Source organism: Colossoma macropomum, unplaced genomic scaffold (genome assembly GCF_904425465.1).
Source record: "Colossoma macropomum unplaced genomic scaffold, Colossoma_macropomum, whole genome shotgun sequence".
Lineage (NCBI taxonomy): Eukaryota > Metazoa > Chordata > Actinopteri > Characiformes > Serrasalmidae > Colossoma > Colossoma macropomum.
The window spans coordinates 60381569-60400200 of NW_023494792.1; the positions used below are offsets into that span (position 1 = coordinate 60381569).

The following is an 18632-nucleotide window of genomic DNA, read 5'->3' on the forward strand; positions in this document are numbered from 1 at the left end:
CCGCATAGTAAGTCTTGTACTAAAGTGGATGTAATGGTGCTCTTTTTAGAGGCTTTACACGACTAATATAGTAAGGCCCAGTCCCATTTCACCCCTCGCCCCTTTCACTCAGCCCTTAGCCCTCTGTTTTGCATGTTCTCGTCTAGGGGTAGGGTGTCCTGATTCTTGTTAAGATAGAGGGGGAGGGCGAAGTGTTGGGGCTACATGACCCTCCAAATGGAGGTTTTTCAGAGACTCCAAACAGAGAGATATGAGGAAACAAGAAAAACCGGCAAGACGGCTGAACAAGAGACCAAAGAAACTCACAAATGTGAGAATTTTCTCTGTTAAAAATTATAATAACCATCGAATTATCTTAGTTTAATGTTGTTTCAGTGTATTATGGTCGTTTTCTTCATTTCTCAAAAACCGCTAGTAGTAGTATGCTGATGTCTCAGTAGCTAGCTAGCTAAATTTCACATTCCACCTTAAATGCCTGAGGCACCAGAATGTAACTGCTGCTCCATTTAAGGTGGAACGGGAAAACTCTAATGAGAATCTGGCGAATACCTGACTTCAGCTTCATATCACTGAAGAATTAGGGGTGGGTGATAATAAATAATTGCCCCCCTCTTTGAAGGCATATGATTCCCAAAATGTAACTAAAGCAAAGCAGTGAGGAGCTGAACTTTACCCTCCTCTGCTGTCACTGCAGACTGGCAGGGTCGCCTACAGAGCAGCGCTAGTAGCTGTTAATGAAGTAATGCCCTTTTTATTTGAGGGTCCTATTTCAGAGGGAGGATCATACGGATAGTGTTTCTGTAGAATACTAAAGCCCTTTTCGGGTAGTATTAGTTTTCCCTTGGAGAGGTGGGTAATGCCAGTTAATCACAAGACGCCTGTGAAGTTTATGACTCATTCAAACAGGATAAAATATCAGTATGAATGACAGAGATGGGACTGATGTGAGGTACAGCCCGCCTTCACTCCAGAAAAGAGTAGAAAACATCAAAACATTTCATTTAGCCATTGTTTTGTTTACTTACTGTGCTGTCTGAAGTCACGTCAGTGACACGGCACATTTGGACGAGACTAAAATCACTAAGACACGCTAGTAAAATGTGCATTACCCACCTCCTCATGCAAAACTAATCCCGTCCAAATAGGGCTTAACATAGCTTTTATTCCTTTCAATTGTTTTTAGCTTGTTCTTTAAATTTCTAGTGTTAATTTTAACACTACAAAGCTATTCGAGCTCTGGCCAGTAGAGGGGGCAGTGTACACTGAATACTTTTCTTGTAATGGCTCACTATCAAAATATGTACATGAATTTAGGGCTGCTTCATATACATTATATGTAGAGGGGGTGTGTCTTTTAGAAATGATATGTAAATAAGGTACTGAAGCTGATTTATCAGTTGCGCTAAAACCACCACTTGTTTTGTTGTCCTATGTCAGTTTCAATGGAGAAAAAACTCACTGCAAAATTACAGTAAATTACAGAACCATATTAACAGTAAAGAACCGCCTGTATTTTTACAGAACAGTTACTGTACTGTAACTTTACATATAAAACAACTGAGCTTTTTCCAGATTTATAAGTTAATAAAAATACATATTTATTTACCATATTTTACAGTGTGTGTGCACAGAATATCTCAAATATATATTTTCAAAAATGCAACTTTAGCTTTGCTTATAACTTGTACAAACATGACTAAAAACTCTTTTTGGCACAAAAAAAAACAAAAAAAATGCAGTTTTTGTCAAGACCTCAGAATTCCAGCGTTTAAACAATCAATCAATAAATAAATAAATAAGTAAATAAATAAATAAATACACTAAAATAAAATAAAATATAATTAGTGTAAAACTTCAAAAGTCTTTCAAACACCAAACCTGTATCATCAGAATAAAAACACTTAAAATGTTTTTGTTTAAATGTTGATGACTTTATAAATATGTCATATTAAGTTTGCCTGAGTTCACAATAAAATTATGAAGCAGTATTTAACTGTTAAAAAATTACAGTAGAATAGTAATTAACAGTGTTTGTGATTCAGGGTGGTCAAATCTGTTACTTAGCTTTGGTGTCGATGTTTTTTTTGTGTTTTTTATAGGTCAGTGTTATTAGTCGCCCAATGACAGCGGAGACTAAAAGGCTCAGGTCCATCCAGATGTCGCTTGTATGCACAGTCCTCCTGCCTCCTTTAGACGCGTTTCACCTGGATTAGCTCTCTGTTCTCCAGATCAAATACCCACTATCAGCCCTTTATTTGATTACTATTCTCTCTCTGTCTCTCTCTCTCTCTCTCTCCCCCTCTCTCTCCTTTCATTATCTAATATAGAGTGTAATCCTCTTGTGGAATTAATCTGCTTTAACGAGTGTTTGTTACTGTGGAATTAAAGTGGGCCAGAGAAGATAGAAGGGAGGGGGGGTGTTGATGTTGGTGGGCTTTCACCCACAACATTGAAGCCATGTTGTACCTTCTGCTCTCTTTCCATTAGGAGCGTTAAACGGATACATACACACCCAAATGGGATTTAGGGAATTAAGTGTGGACCTGGTGGGATACCTATAGAGGTATGTTTAGACTAAGGCAGCCACTGTTAATAAACAATAAACACACACACACACACGTATATATATATATAATACATATATCCCTGTCGTCAGAAGAAAACCTTCTATTTCCGTTACAGGAGAAGAAAAAAACCTACTTCACTTTTAATGTAAGTCAATTTGCACACACACACACACACACACACACACACACACACACACACACACACACATATGTGTGTGTGTGTATATATATATATATATATATATATATATATATAAGTGGGTGCTGCTCACTGTAAGAGAGACTTTGAAATACTTTTGAGAGAATTTAAAATATTCACACAGACAATCATTGCTGATTCTTAGAGAAGATAAATTGGAATTTATTTTTTCTGGTCAAGTTTAGTTGAGCTTATTTGAGTCATTATAGTTTATAAATTATAAATTATTTATTTATCTGCTGAGTTTAGTTTCAGTTAGTTTTAAGGGTGCTTTAATTTTACTTGTTTTCATTTTCTGAAATGTTTTTTTTTTAGTTTCTATTCAGTTTATTTACTTAGTTTTAGTTTTTATTTAGTATCAGTTTTAGTTTTGGTTTGTAGCACTGAATAGTCACAGCCCCCTGAAAGCCTTCATTACCTGGATCAGGTGTGTTGTGGTTAGAGTTAAACTCAGGGTGGCAGATCTCTGAGTTCAGGACTGGGCGCATCTGTTCTAGATCAGGGTTAATCAACCACTGGGATGCAGAGCTTAAGTGGACCACGAAGCACCCTTTGATGGTCCGTGGGCCAGTACTGAGGAGGAGCCGGTGGTCTGTAGTAGGTGTAGTGGGTTATGGCAGCTTGTCATGAAAAATCAGTGAGAAAAAAATTGACTTAACAATATAAAACAAATATAAAATGTTTATAAACAGTGAACAGTATTAATATAAGCCCTATAACAATGACTCACTAAAGCAGCTTCGTCAGGTTTTCACACCTAGAGGCCAAATAAACTCCCCCGATGTTTCAGTTGTCCACTCACAAGCCACTGATGTGGGGGTGCAGATGAATTGGGGGGGGATAACGTGAGGAGGCTAAAGACAAGATAAGATAAGATAATCCTTTATTAGTCCCACAACAAGAGTAATTAAGCTTGTTAGTTACTTAACAACGGTTACAGTTTGTTACATATTACTATATAGACAATATACACAATAATAATTCACAAAAATTAACAATATGAACATATAAAAATAAAAAAGCAAAAAATATTTACACTTTAAGGGTATTTTACCCAAACTGCACATGGAGTATTGATTATATTACACATGGGACGGTGATAAATTAACAATATAAACATTACAAATGTTAATAAATGTTTATAAAGCCTATTTACAATTCAAACACACAACTGTGTAAACAAGAACACCCTATATTACACTTATTATATTGATATCTAATACTTAACACAGAAGACGGCTATATGCTAATAAAGGCCTGTTAGGACTAAAAGTCGTGTAGTGCATCCAAGGCTTAAGACACAATGAAGTCTTGATTAGGGGTGTTTATCTTTTAGTTAGAGGAGAGAAAATTTTCCAAATTTCTGGACAGTTAAATGGATAAGATGTAAACAAAGTCATTCAGAGTGGTTTGGTGTGAAACGCTCCGTTCTAGAGTCAGAACTGTTCACAGTGGTGCTGATAGGAACCAGACGTCCACCTCTAAAAGCTCCCTCACAGAAAGTTACTACATTAAAAATAGTTATTAATATGTTGTTTGATGTCTAAGACGTTGTTTTGTGATAGTTTCTTCAAGGTTTTGGTCTAATTTAATTCATTTTAATCCATTCATGGTGGAAGGGTACAAGAAGGGTGTAATGAGGCAAAATAGTCCCCGGAGAAAACGTACTATTTCATGGTGACCCCTGGTTCCTATCACCACCACTGTAGAGAAATCTGAACCATTTCACACCAAACCACTCTGAATCACTCTGTTTGCATCTCAAACGCTGTTATAGAGGAAATTTTAAAAAGGGCAGAATTCCCCTTTAATTTTCATAGTATTGTTACTACAACAGCCATTTAAAACAAGCAGGTAGTGAAAATTATTATTATTATTATTATTATTCTGTCTGATTTCTGGTATAAAACAAGCTTCTGTTAATATTTTTTGTTCACTGATACAGTTTGCATATTTCAGGTTAGGACCCAAACATAGCTGTGTCAAAAATATCCCAAAAAAAAACATTTTTAAGCAAAAAAGTTGAGTTTTGTTTTTCTGTGGGCCTTCATGCTTTCTAGAAAACAGGTGGGCCATGAGGTGAAAGAGTTTAGAAGCCGTGTCCTAAACACAGTCTAGGTTCTCTGTAACACTGTTTAGTTATATTCTTGTTGCTCGTTTTCAGTCTATTACAGTGAACTGTGCACTTTTTCAGCCCTTTTTTCCTTTCAGAACTAGTTTTTATTAAAAATAATAATATCAACCCTGATTGTGAGCATTAACTCTAAGAAAAAAAGGAAAGAGAAGGAGGACAGGGAGGCAGAGTAGACTTTTGCTAGCCATTCAGGAGAGGTCAGCGCAGTGTGGACATACAGTAGAGTGTCTAAATACTGTACTGGACTCTATTACAGTCAAAGTCACAGAGTCCAAGAAAGTACGCGTACGAAAACAGTCCTGCGTGGTGCACAGAGCCTTCTCCCCATTTCAGGTCAACCGAGTGTTTTCTTCCCACCCGACAATCGGCGACCCTGCGGCATTAGCGTCACGCTTCCTTGCAGACAGAGGAATATTTGCTGGGAAAGGTCTTGATTTTAGGCACAAAGCGGAGTGGAGGAAGAGGCGCTGGTATTGATTAGCGCCTGTGCTTCTTGGTTTCTTTAATGGAAGGCGAGCGGCTGGGGAGCGGAGCGGAGAGAAAGGCAGGCGGTGGGAGGAGGCCTCGCCAGGTAAAGGAAGCTGCCGGAAGGTCACGGCCACGGCCTGCAGCTCAGCTGGCTCTTTCTGAAAGCCTATTGTGCGGCTTCTCCGCCCAGACGCTGCAAGATCCTAAGCGTGCACATGAACACGCACGCCAGGGCTACAAGATATGGAGAAAATGCCTTAATGTAGATGTATCTGGCTGCATATTGCACTCGTGATAAGGACTGAGTATCGAAATTCAGTGCTTTTATGGTACCGACGGAAATACTTAAATGCTACTGAGTATTCGATGTAATTCAGTACCAGAATTCAAAACATATGTAGCCAGTCTTAGCAGCATCTATGAGCCAATAGGCATGCCTCCTCCAAAAACTAGATTGCTGATTGGCTGTCCAAATTACATCCTGTAAACATGTTATTAACGTCAGCGCTTTGTGATTAGTCCACAGTCTGTCACTCTCTTAAAAAAGATGATTCTTCAAGGGTTCTTGAGTAAAGATAGTGATTTGCATGCTTAAATGTTTTTTTTTTTGCTCTTTAGATTGATGGAGAATGTGTTGTATGTGGTTCTACATACAGTGGTTTTGAAAAATATACATGGTTCTATATGTTTTTTTTGAGCTTGATGTCATAACAGTAGCAGAACCCTTTCGGGGCTGTTGTTTTTGAACATTGTCTTTACATTAGAACCCTTGAAGAACCATCTTTCTTAAAAGTGTTGTAAGATTTTTTTGTTAAAACTGAAGAAAGTATCATTACTGAGTCGGGTTGGGGGTTTTTCACACCACGTCGTACGTCTTTTCGTATTAATGTCACACACACAGACTCAAAAAGAAGGTCCGGCTCGATGTTCAGGCCTCAAATGATCTCAAAATCAACATAATACAGATGAAGATGTGGTGACAATAGTAGATGATTCACTCACATCCTCAGAAGACGCTCCTTTACCAAGTTTAGACTGAGTTCTCTTTGAATTGTCTTTCAGTCTTCAGATTTATCTTCTCGGGGAAATGAACCGAGGCACAACCCATGATACAAAACGTTGTGTGTAATTACACATTTCCACCACAGAGGTCTCCAAATCCCCAAAACGTAGCTGTAAAAAAGGTATCGAAAGAAGCAGAAGAAGAATTGATAGCTATCAGTACTGTATCGAAGTGTAAACATTTTAACGATACCCAGCTCTAATTAGACAGACAGATGCAAAAGTTTGAACGCCCCTGTAACGCAGGACTGACGAATTAGACACTCGCGAATATAAAATTAACCAGGAGGTTTATTTGAAAAAGGATTAATACAAAAAACAGGGTTAACAAAGCTCCAGTTCAAAATCCTGTAGAGAAAAACACAATACATGTGAGCAGAAACCAAGAGATCCAACTAACATGTAAACAAAGCCAATGGGGGATAATCTGAAAGACGAAAACAGAGAAACAAACCAAAGTCAAACACGAGATAAGCAGCAAACAAGAAAGTGACTCGGTATGCACTGACGGAACAAGGGCAACACTTCGCAATGTGTATAGATACACAGGCAAACAGGTGAACATAACCAGTACTCAGGTGACTGGGATCTGCTGACTGAATTCTGATTGGCTGGCTGAGTCACATGACAAACTGAGGAGTCTTGGGAATTGGAGTTCGTGTTGAAGTGCGAGTCCGACTGAGAACTGGTAGCATGAAAACATCCTCTACAGAGAACACACTGCTGCACAGTTTAACATATGGAAAAATAACAACACTGTTCAAAAGAAATGGCACATTTTATATTTTATGTTTCATTTTTTTCTTAAATATCTTATAGAATATGCACTTAAATTTGCAGAATAAGTTTCACTGTCCCAGTAGAGGATCAACAAAATGTGTAATTTGTTACGTACGCAATTTGTTAGGTACCTTGTGGTTCATCAGTTCATCACTAAACGTCGGTAAACCCTTGACGAGACATGGTTAACGATTGGCCTGCATTATTTTAACTTTCTTTTAAGTAGTTCTTTTTGCTGTTTCTTATGTTTAATCAAAACACGCAGAAAACTTGTGGTGAAGGTTTGAGACAGGTGCATTGAATTTGCGCAATTCAGATGTGTCAAGTGGCTGCAAATGAATAAAACGTGCTACACTGCCTTAAGTGAAAGTGATTGTGTTGTGTTTTGTTTGTGCGTAGCCACTTGACACATTTGAATCGTGAGCCATTTTTTCAGTGTAGTGGTTTGTTAGTGGGCTCATTCGCATTGTATTGAAAAGGCTAATATAGCGAGAATGATTAGTAAACAGTGTATTACGCAGCTCTAACACATCCTGTGTTTTTCTTGATCTTTTGCCGTCTTTTATACATACAGTCGGTCCGTGCTGATGTCCGTCCCGTGTTACGGGGGGCAGGTGTGGCAGCTCCTCCACTTAAACAGTAGTTATGACAAAGTAAAGAGGTCAGTGTGCTTTTTATAGTTATTACGTTATTCAAGAGATTTGATTTAGACTCATTTGGGCTGGCTTAACCCCAGAGGAAGGTCAGTCTGTGTAGGCTTTGTGCATGCTGGTTTGTGCGTGAGAGAAAGTAAAAGGGAGAGAGAGGGAGAGAAATACGTCTGAACAACAGTTAGCATTGTTTGGGCTCGAGCGTTTGGGGTGCGTGTGATAGAAAGACAGGCAGAGAGATGTATTTTTAAATTGAGTTGAATTGAGGTCAGGCTCTGCCTTTATTTTTCATGTCAATTTGAATGATTTTTTTTTCCTCTTTTCCCCTCAAAGTGAGTCATTTGGAAGCTTTTATCTTATTAAGACATTAGCAGCAACATCTGCTGCCCAGCTCCAGCCCAAACAGCAGCATTGTACAGTGTTCCGAGGAGAAGCGCATACCAGCCCTGTTTGTGTTCAGCCTCGCTGTTTTCACGAGTTTCTGATGTTCTCGTTGCCCCCGCCAGACCTTTGTTTGTCCGTGTGTGTTTATGTGCACTTCCCTGTGCTGTGTGTTTGAGAGAGAGAGGTAGAGGGAGAGAGAGGAGAGGGAGAAATGGAAAAAGCACAGTAATAATACCTCGGCGGTGTTGAACCTCGAGCCAGCTCATGGAAAGTCCTGAACGTGGACGCTTTCCACATGTAAAGCTTCTCCAGCAACAACAACGGGGGGAAACAGACAGCAGAGAGAAGGACAAATGAGGAAAGAGCATCGGTAATTACACCAGTAGACCAGATTTGGTTGACGATAATGAAAAAAACTTGGTTTTACAGCTAATTACCAGCTAATTTCCCACCTGAAATTAGCATGATTTACGTAACGGCTTGTTGGCGTTTTGCCATTATGACTCAATTTTTTAATATTAACCCTGTAGATCAGCCTTGATTTGTCACATTATGCACAAAACGAATGGCCAGTGATTGGATTTGCACTTTGCCGGGAGGAGGCGGAAAAAGAAAATAAGACATTGTGCACTGGATGCACAAATGTCTGTAGACGTCTGCTTCTTCTGAAGTTTAGGACATCGTCGCTGTCCAAAGGAAAACAAGGATCTCCAAAACAGTAACTTTAGAAGGCAAAAACGCTCTTACCTTTCAATGTAAAGACATTTTATTCTGAGTGACTTTAGAGCATTTCTATTGGTCCATTCATCATGAAATTTTCACACAACATAAAGGACGGCTGGAGTGTTGAAACGATGTAGAAAAATAAAAAAAATCAACAAAAATGGAGATACATGGTTTTCGTTGGACAGCGACAATATTTAACAGAAAGTTTGACCCCTCTTTGCTGCAGTAACAGCCTCTACTCCTCTGAGAAGGCTTTCTTCACATTGCTGTGAGGATTTCATTGTAGTCAGCCACCACCAGAGCAGATACCGATGTTTTGGAGCTTCTAAATTCATCCCGAAGTTATTGGACAGAGCTCCATCACTTACACTGACCAATGCTGGGGGGCTTTATACCCCTCTATCCCATGCTTGGCGCTGCGCATGGTGACCTCAGGCTCTTGTGCAGCTGCTCCCGAGCATCACTGCATTGGTATAGAGATTCTCAGGGACCCAGAGAACCTAAATCTGTGTGTTCTTTCTAAGTGAATCTTGTTTTTGCAGGCAAACAGTGAACATGTTCTAAGTATAACCTTTGATTAGTGTTTCAATGACCAATAAATGACCGATAAATTTCACCATATTTCTCTCCTCACCATGTAAACTGGACGGTCTTAATCTCGTATAACGCTTCCATAAGCATTACGCTGACCAATCACAGGGCTGCGTCTCTTGCCCCGCCCCCACACAAAACAGTTTCAGAGTCAGAGAAGCTTAGCGAGCTAAAGGTAACCCAGCATAACCAAAAGCTAGCAAGCTAGACCACCTGACTGTAGCTGCCTGTCGCCCATTCACTCGTTTATCCACGCCAACATTGTTCATTGCTTCGTCTGTCCATTCGTTTGTTCGTCTGTCTGCACGTCTGTTCATCCGTGTCCTTTTTTGTCCAGTTAAACGACTTTTCCACAGCGTGGTACCAGCTTGACTCGACTCAGCTTGACTCAACTTGAGTTGCTACTTCATTTTCCGCCGCAGATATAGCGCCCCCTCAATGCAGTTGGTCATCATAGCAACACCAAATGAAACTGCCATGATGTGAAGGAGACAAATGTCGTTCGGAAGACGCTGATATCAGTAAGACAAAGGACTGCTGTAAAAACCAGGAGAATTCGGGAAACAGTGCATCAGAGTTCAGACGACAAGATGATTCTGGTTGCTCAAAAAAGGCGGTACAAGGGGCCACACTAACCTGGTAGCTAACGTTAGCATATACGTTTAGCAATTCTCTCTGACCAATCAGCAGTCTGCAGCCTTTTTACATCACCTTTTGGCATAGGAATAGAGTCGAGTCGAGTTAAGTCGAGTCGGTACCATGCAGTGGAAAAAGCAGCTTTACTGTCTCGTAAAAGCTGGATAATGATTTTAATTCTGTATGAGGGGCAGAACAGGCTAGGAGTGTTGGACAGAGAGCTGTCAATTAAGCTGCTCATTAGCCCCGCCCACACAGTTCTCAGTTCTGATCAGCAGCTTTTAAGCCATTTTATCATATTTATATCTTATATTTTTCATTGATGCTTTGCAGGATGTTTAATATTACACTCTCAGAAATAAAGGTACTAAACTGTCACTGGGTCAGTGCCCCTCTTGTCACTGGGGTGGGACCCTCAAGGGTACATCTCAGTACCTTTAGTCAGGGAACATAACTGAACCATAATCCACTGAAATGATATGTTCTAAGCTGTACTGACTCCACACACCCCGTCTCGTCTCCAGGCTTTTATTTTACTGTTCTGTTTTAAAACATTCGGTTATGAAAAGGTACAAATACGAACTTTTCACCTGGAAAAACTGACTTAAGGTTCACAATCAGACCTTAAAACCACTGTTGTACCTCTGAGGGAACATTTACACTGTTTGTACCTTGATGAACGAAAAATGTATCTGAACAGAACCTTTATTTCTAACAGTGTAGCAGTCAAGTTGAGTATCATACAAACATTTTTATTATTTTACTCTGGGACTTTAAGTAGCCGACTGCACTCTTTAGCACTGACCCTTTTAGACATGTAGTGTACTAACAGTGAGGGAGAGTGGCAGTATACAGTAGAGGATGCAGAGGGGGCATGGTGGACTAAAGGAAAAAGGAAGAGAAAGTAAGGAAGAGAGGGTTGGCTTTGCAGGTGTGGAGGGAGGCTGTAATTTAGTAGGCCGGCAGAGGAAGTGAAATATGTGAGGGAAACGGCCGAATGACAGAAATGGTGGGTTTTAATCAGCCCTGTCATGTTGAAGAGTTTTACCTCCGTCATTGAGGTTCACGTCCACTGGGAGAAGGACAGGTGGAGGAGGACGTAGCCCTCACCTCATACATACGCTGCAGGCCAGAAGGATGAAAACGTATTTTACGGTAAAGAAGTTTTGCCCACAGCCGGCACATCTAGTTTAACAACACCATATTCCTTCGGTCTGCTTTGGAACATATTCAGTTTTATTATAGAGCACTGAAGTCGTGTGGCCACTCTGTCATTGGCGTCATGCTCATATTAGGCACTCTGGGTCTAAAGTAATTCTCTCTATGACAAATATGAATGGCATTTTTAAAAAAATCATCACTTTCACACCCTGAGATAAACAAAATCATTCCAAACATTTTATCCTGCGCACATTTTCCCACTGAACATCACTGAATCCTTTAAAGATTCTTAAGGCATCAAAATATGGTTTATGGTTACCACTTTAGAACAAGACTACCTATAAAGGGTTTATGAATGGTTTAAAAATAGTGTATTAATGGTTATTAATCAGATCATACATTCTTTTTCATCAGTCAGCATTAAACCTGTCAGCTTCATCACATATTCATGCTCATTAAATATACCAGCTCATTTTTGCCCTTTTTATTAATATGTTATAACTGTTTATTCATGCTTTTTTAAAAGTGTTTATGAACTAATTAATAAACATTAATAAACTCATTTTAAACCACTCTTAAACCCTTTATAAGGGTAGTCTTTTTCTAAAGTGGTAATGCATAATGCGAGCTGACACTGCTGTGCACTAAGCTGACATCATGAGACGGGCGAGTACACAAAAATACCCCAAACAAACCGGCGAGCTTTGCCAAGTGTGATAGTTGCTTTGGCAGTAATAAAGTACAGTTGGAGTAGATGGTGTTGTCATATAACAGCATTGAAATTTAATAGTGTTAGAAGCGCAGAAGTGTTAGCTTGCTATTAGCATAGAAGCAGCAATGTTCATATTTCAGCTCATCAACAACCTCGTAATTCAGAGGATCCAGTGACATTCAGTGGAAAAACATACGAAGGACAAAACGTCATTTCTTGTGCAACAGGGCAGATTCTCGATAGTGTTTGCCATAGAGAAACCAAGCTTAGACCCAGAGTGGCTCATATGAGCATACAGAATGATGCTGTTTCAGAGGTCTGTGTGGTAAAATCCTTCACGTTGACCGGCCTGATGTTGGTGAACATCAGTGACCGACCGTCACTCGTGGCTTGTTGGCTCTAGTTGGTTCTTCATCAGCACTGTTTTGTCCGATTAAGCTGCTGAATCATGTCGGTGGTGAATCATGTCGTGATGTTTCAATGCTGGGACAAACACCAAAGTTTAATCTCAAAGATATATAGGACTATTTCCTTTATTAAAGAACCCTTAAAGAACCCTCTTAAAAAGAGGGTTCTTTAAGGGTTCTTTAATAAAGGAAATAGTCCTATATAGAACCAAAACACTCAACAAACCCTTTGCATGTTCAAATAGTTCTTTGCATGGTGAAAGCGTTCTTCAGATTGATGGAGAATGTGCTGTAGGTGGTTCTATACTGAATCTTTGTAAAAAGGGTTCTACGTAACAATAGGAGAACCCTTTTTGGTGCTATACAGAACCCTTTTCAAAAAGGTTCTTGGCCTTAAATGCGTGTTTTAGTAATGTTTGAAGTAACGTTTTACCATCTTGGCTGTAAACATGTCTCAGTATGTGCTGATGTTCTAGTATAGACTAAAAAATATAGTATAAACGAAAACGCAGACTTACTTTGCTCTGCTTTAAGCTTTGGCTCAGCTATAGCTGCTTTTCTCGCATCTCCAGCAGGAAACTTTTCTGCAAAACTGGAATGGTTTTTTTGTAAAATTCTCAACGTTACGAGGCTGAAGTCGCTTCTCATTCGCCAGCTTCTTGTTCAGATTTTCCCATTCCACCTTAAATGTAACTGCTGCACAATTTAAGGTGGAACGAAAAATTCAAACGAGAAGCTGGCGAATGAGAAGCGACTTCAGCTTTGTGACTTTTTAGTGTTTGTCAGTTTCTCGTTGCAGATTAAACGTATCAGGAAACCAGCTGGAGTGATTATAAACACAAATAAGTCCATTCGTCTCCAAATTATCGATGTTCGTCTTAAATCTCTCTCTTTGCCGTTTCGTTAGCTACTAGCTAGGCGAGATTTTTGTCTGCGTTGCTATGGTGACCAGCAGTCTGCGCTGATCTTCAGGGTTAAAGGGTAAATTAGCAGTTCTACATTAACTCCAGAGTTTAAGACCATTTATTGTTAAACTGTGTTGAACGATCAGCAGAGCTTTATTTTACTGTAAAGGAGGATTATTTTATTTTTACCTACAAATCTAATTCAGCTGTGGAGCCACAACAGGGCAGTAAAAGAGCCGTATGCCTCGGGAGCCGCATGTTGCTGACCCCTGGTCTGGGCTCTCAAAGTCCCAAACACTCAGCAGTTTTAATTATTGACATATTCCTAATTTAACACATTTGACTGTGGGAATCATGTGGATCTGATTATATTTGCAGTATATTTACACTCTGCAGGATCACCAGGAGCAAAGTTCGGCCCCTCTGATGTGCAGCTATCTGATGTAGACAAACCCTTTTGTTTTGTGTTAGCAAACATATTACTGACTGTTATCTCAAAACAGTTTTCTACAGTTAGTGGAGCTTCCAGATGTTTGGACTGTGGTGAACGTGTGCTTGTGAGTCAGGTTTTAGTTCAGCTGTCATGAGTGCAGAGCTGCAGCTTGGATCCAGCACAGTGTTTTACAGTGGAATGTAATGAGTTTGAGCAGAGTGGTGTTATATTTGTGCAGTGGCACGATGGAGCGTCCGTCAGTGGATCTCTGAATTCGGATGTCCACAAAACCTCATTGCGTCATAGAAATCAATCATAGAAAACAAAGTATTCTTGCCAAGTGGTTATGCTTTGTTTGTTTCATGGGAAAAAAGGGGAATTCCACCAATTTTTCAGATGTTCTGCATAATTTACTGGTTGAGATATAAACGAAGTCAGCCAGAGTGGTTTGATGTGAAATGCTTCCTTGTAGAGAAACTTAGAGACTCAGATGTCTTTACAGTGGTGGTGATAGGAACCAGGGGTCACCATGTCTACAACACAGATAGAGGCATTTTATTTACTATCCAGAACCACCAGTGAGGTTTTATATGGAGTGTTAATGATGGTAAAATAGTAAAAAAAAATTTCATAACCATTTCATGTAGTAACTTTCTGTGAGGGAGCTTTTAGAGGTGGACGTCTGGTTCCTATCACCACCACTGTGAACAATTCTGACCCGGATGGATGACTTTGTTTACATTTTAACCATTTAATTATGAAGAATTATTCCTTTTTATAATATCTTAAGCCTGTTAAGTCCCTCTGTCCCATTGCTTGATGTCTTGTAGTCCAGTGTTAAACGTGTTTATGAACTGTGTATCAGAAAGTACCAATAAGTCCAAAAGTATCCAGACAGCCCATCTAGTGAGTGCACTCAGCTATTTTATTGATTAATCTCTGTAGAAAAGCATTGACCAGTAGAATGGGATGCCTTGGAGTAGCTTCACATGAGCCTAATGTCACCATGCCTAATGCCAAGTGTGGGCTAGAGGGGTATAAAGACCACCAACAGCAGTGGAACTGCCTTCTCTGGAGTGATGGAGCTCCATTCAATACCTTTGGGATGAGTTGGAGTGATCCAGAACTGACCATCCAACATTGGTACCTGACCTCACTAGTACTCAGTCAGATCCTCACAGCAATGTTCCAACATCTAGTGTAAAGCTGTTCCAGAAGAGTAGAGGCTGTTACTGCAGCATACTGGGACAAACTCACTATTATAACCCTTCATTTCAGAAGAAACATTGGATAAGCAGGTGTCTACAAACTTTTGGACATCTTGGGCAGCCCAATTTGCTGTATGAGTGTTAAGGAGAACGCTGACCGTCCTCCGCAGCCTTAGAGAAGTTTTATTGCGGAACACCAGGACGTTTCCAAAAACAACATTAAGAATTTATTAAGAAACTTCCTGCGGCCAAGTCATACGCTGTCCTGCACTGGCCGTTTGAAGAAAACGTCAACACTTTATGCGGGCTGGTCAGTCGAGTCTTTGTCCGGAGTGGAGGTGTGGACAGGTTCTGATCCGGAGGAGAGGACCCCATCCCTCTGCCCCCCCCCAACCCCCCCTCCCCACCACGAGACTAAACATCATCACCACGCAGGAAGGAACAGCCTGTCGCTAAATTACACCGGCTGGCCGTTTACATCCCTCCAGATAAATATTTACCACTGCGTGCCGCGGCCCGCCTTGTGATTAGCCGCCCCCGCTATCCCCCCCCCAACCCCACCCCGGCCTCTCTTTGGGACCACCTCTGCGAACAATGGCCCTTTCATGAGAGTTGTGTTGCTGTACCATTGACCCCCCCCCAGCCACCACCACCACCACCACCACCAACCTCGCTTCACCAATCTAGACCTCCAGGCTTGGGGACAGGAAGCAGCACCCCAGTGTGTCTGTGTCTGCTGGAGGCTGGGGGGGAGGGGAGCCCGTCAGAGTAAAGAGGGGGTACCCAGGTAATTGAACCCTGTAGGTCTGGACTTTTCCGACCTGTCTAGCCTTTGGTTGTCTGAGGCGAGTGGCAGTTTTGTGTGTGTGTGTGTGTGTGTGTGTGTGTGTGTTTGTGTGTGTGTTTGTGTGTGTTTGTGTGTGTTTGTGTGTTTTAATGACAAAAGTATCCTTTGATTTTGGTCAAGTTCAGAGAAAACCCCGCAATATCAAAACCAACCTAAAATATCCTGACTTCATTGGAAAATCAGTGAAAAATCTACAATATTAGGACGTGTGCTGTGTAAAGTGCTTATTAAATAAGGTGTATATTTCATTGTTTTAAACTAAATGGGTAAAAAATCACTACTGAGGTTAAGTTTAAGGTTAGGTTTACATATAGGTACTTATATGTAAGGTATATACATACACACACATATAGGTACACACACACACACACACACACACACACACACATATATATATATATACACACGTCATTACATATAAAAATGCATATATGTATATATATAAATATATGTACTGTATATATATGTAACAGTGACATTGCATTTTGTGAATATTTTTTATTCTTATTGTTATTCTATTATGTGTAGTATTATTATGTAAAACATAATGTTTTATATATATATATAATATATATATATATATATTGTCGTTTTTCAGTTTTTGACATGTTTTGAAAATACCTACTCTTCTTTATATTGTATGTAGATTATTTCAAGATGAATGGACCAAAAGAAACTGCCCAAACTTTGGCCCAAAAAATTCTGGTTCCACTGACTTACATTAAAAGTGAAGTATGTTTTTTCCTTATCCTGTAAAGTTACCTCTTTTGGAGGTTTTGGTCTGACAATATATATATATATATATATATACCTTGTATCTCCAAATATCCAAAATAATCATTTTACAGGAGAGGCAAAAAACCTACTTTACTTTTAATGTAAGTCATTGTAACCAGACTTTTGTGTGTGTATGTGTGTGTGTGTATGACCCCATGTCCCCATTGTGTGTGTGGAGGGGGTGAGTAGGACTGGATGGATTTCAGGGTCAGTGAGCACCGGTTAGCGCTCTGCTGGAAGATAGCGGCTTATTCAGGTTCTGGGGAACAGATGCCGTATCAAATCCCCTTTCTTGATTGCACTGAGTCTCATTAACAGATGTTTCAATGCTATTATTGTATTAGAGCTGAAATGAATAGGCAGATGTGTTCGGTGGCATTATGATTACCGGAGCCGCATTCTGTTGGTATTATCTGCGTGGTGATTAGAGAGATGAGTGTGTGGACCACAGCTCCAGGCTGGTCATTGTTAATCTCCCTCTCTCCCTAAATAAGCCTCTCTGATACAAAATGCTTACACAATCCCCTCTCGCTCTCACACACACACACACACACACACACACACACACACACACACACTCGCGCGCTGTCCCTGTGTGTTATGAGGTTAGATACTTTATCATTCTGACTGTGTTTATCTGCTCCTGTTAAACATCACAGAGACAATCGGGCGACTGTCTCTTTTGTTCTTCCTCACTCTGTGCGTGTGATAATGGGATTATGATTATGGTGGATATTCTCCAGTTAAGCAGGGCTGCTCCTACGCATACGTGCATGTGTTTGTGTGTTTGTTTGCTTTGTTATTCTCTCTGGCACTGTGGGGACCTCAGGTGAGAGCAGTATCGATGCTCCCGGGTGCTGAGGTGGCTAAACAGGTGTTTCTGCATCTCTCTGCGGCCGAGCTGGACTGCTTTCTAGTCAAAACAGCCATTAGCCCCCTAAAATCTCAGGGTTATTACATACTAAGGCTTATTATTCAGTAACTACATGGACTGCAGTGCAAACTGGTTGAGCTATTCTTAGGTTATAGAAGTGTGTAATAAAACTTTAGACCTGCTGGTGGACCCTGACCATTTAAGGGTTAAAGGGGGTCAGATTGTAACATAACAAAGCCAGTTGGAGCATTTTTTAATATAAATTGGTACACTATAGAGAAACATACCTGATTTGGAATTCCATTATAATAGTGGTGATGGGAACCAGGGGTGTCGATGTCCACAGTGTATGCAAAAAAAAATTATATACATATATATATATATATATATATAATTTTTTTTTTTACTGCTAAAGGTGCCGTTTAAGGGGTTAAGCACAAGTTGCCCGTTTTTGAGGTGATTAGATATAATATAATCTAATCTAGGGGTTTCCAAAACTGAAGTTAAATATATATATATATATATATATATATATATATTAACCCTCCTGTTATGTTGCAGGTCACATTGACCTGTTTCAACAGTAAAAATATATTTAATAATTTTTGGAGCATGAAACCTTTTCTGCTGGACTTATGCCTCATTTAGTGCGATATGAACTAAAAGGGTCAGTTTGACCCGGAACAGAAGAGGCATTTTGTTTATATTACTCAGCATGGCCATGACATAAAAAATGTCAGAAATGTTAAAAAGGTTTAAATAATAATAAATAAAACAAATATGTTGAATGTCTAGTCTTCACTAATGTACTATGACCTGTAATGGGTGAAAAAGCTCACTGAATATTGATTAAATTGATATTAATTGAGCTAACGATAATGCTTATGGAGAAAAATATATTTTTAACTTCTTCCGGCTGGTTAAGTGTGCATCAGGTCAGTTTGACCTGGGAACATTATTGCTGTTCCTTACAGCTGATTATAACAAGAGGGTTAAAAGCTACAGAGAAAATGTGGCCCCTAACAACCACCTGGAAGAGCTGGTCGACATCCAAACTGCCCCCATCAGATAAACAGCACTTAAAGCTTTCACCTCTGAGAGAGAGGAGAAA

At 39.9% G+C, this 18632-nt stretch overlaps 1 protein-coding gene across 2 annotated transcripts in view; it reads left to right on the forward strand.

The window, feature by feature from the left end:
• Positions 1-18632, forward strand: part of sox5 (SRY-box transcription factor 5) — a 412851-nt gene that overhangs the window by 48689 nt on the left and 345530 nt on the right. Inside the window, exons 1-2 of one of the 2 annotated variants that reach the window (XM_036577716.1) lie at positions 2402-2563; positions 2683-2712. The exons of the other annotated variant lie outside the window; for it this stretch is intronic. The gene's annotated coding sequence lies outside the window, so the exon portion shown is untranslated. Of the gene's footprint in view, positions 1-2401; positions 2564-2682; positions 2713-18632 lie in introns of those variants that run through there. 2 annotated transcript variants of the gene reach the window in all.